Source organism: Gavialis gangeticus, unplaced genomic scaffold (assembly GCF_001723915.1).
Source record: "Gavialis gangeticus isolate Ggan-Ray unplaced genomic scaffold, GavGan_comp1, whole genome shotgun sequence".
Taxonomy (NCBI): domain Eukaryota; kingdom Metazoa; phylum Chordata; order Crocodylia; family Gavialidae; genus Gavialis; species Gavialis gangeticus.
Window position 1 is genome coordinate 104,927,757 of NW_017729031.1, and position 1,377 is coordinate 104,929,133.

Here is a 1,377-nt window from a genome sequence, read left to right on the forward strand (position 1 = left end):
TGAACAGGTGTTCCCCCAGATCCTGATCCTTTTCATGATATTTTACCTGAATTAAGGTTCTGAATTGAGATAACTGTGATTTATATAATGTATACACAGCATACAGTGCGATTTACTGAAAAAAAGGAGCAAAGTTATCAAATGTGTGTAAAAAGACAAACATCTTCTTTTCATGGAAAAAAAGCCATTCTATTTTCTTCTTTTTTTCCTTTAAGGAGTTCTTCTCCTGTGAAAAAAATACTAAAAAGGCAATTACTTATTCAAAAAGTCTGTTTCTCATGTGTGTTCAGTCATTTTGGTTATTTAAAAGACAACAACTTTAATTACCCTTCACCCTTCACTCTTGTTAGCACTATAAAGCTGAGGCCCTCTCTACATGTTACAGGTATTGCACAACTGACTAGTTAACTGCACAATTACCTGGAGATCAGCTACATCTGCAAAGTAGGAGTTTACTCTCATCCTCAGGGTGAGAGGATTGCCTCTGCAGTGATCCTCTAGTTCAGGGAGTTTCCCTGCACCTTTGGGTAGGGAGATTACTTCTGTAGCAAACTTCCAGCCCCGCCGTTTTCCCTCCCTGTACCCCTAGGGCAGGGAAATTGCTGCAATGGGGTTCCTCCAGCCCTTGGGTGGGGCAACCCCATGGCTTGGAGCCCCTCATCTGGGGTATATGAGGTTCCCAGTTTTGGAAGCCTGCTTCTTGTCAGTGCAGCAGAAACCTGAGATCAGGCTCCCCTTGTAATGACACTAAGGCACTGTAACAGGGTAGCATCTTCACCAGGTCTATGCCAACTGCCTACCTGTCTCTGGGGTAACCTCTTGCCTTGTTCACCTGCCACACCTTGATAGTAACAATTTTCATATTTTTTCTAAGGCAGGAGGCTACCCATTTTCTTTGCCCTCCTGATCACCAGGGCCTTAGTACACGTTCCGGCCTCCCCTTTATGTGTCCCATGTCTTGCAGATATTTCTTCAGTGGTTAGCACAGGGACCCGAGCTCTGGAGCCTCACATAGGACTCTCATTCCCCACCAGAGCTTGTAGTCCCAGCACCCCCACACTGGGTTCTCTCACTTGTCTCTCTCAGCCCCTTCACCAGAGCCACTACTCTCACCTCTCTCCAGGCCACTACACCCCCTCTCCAGGCCACTACTCTTGGGAGCTTCCCTCTGGCTCCCCCTCTGCAGCCATAGGACTCTATGATGAGCCTAAGTGCTGCCCAGGGTCCCTCCTCCTGACCCGCGCCCTGCCTCGGAGCTCACCCGGAGTCTGGGCTCCCCCGGTCCAGTCTTAGTTCCACCATGGATGTGGTGCTGGGGTTAGGAGGTATCTCATACTCACCTTTCACCAGGGCGGTAACTGGCCTGGCATTTCCTGG

The 1,377-nt window shown here is 48.5% G+C and overlaps 1 protein-coding gene across 2 annotated transcripts in view; it reads right to left on the reverse strand.

Annotated features, from left to right (window-relative positions):
• Window positions 1-1,377, reverse strand: part of NBEAL1 (neurobeachin like 1) — a 166,548-nt gene that overhangs the window by 14,906 nt on the left and 150,265 nt on the right. The window lies entirely within an intron of this gene.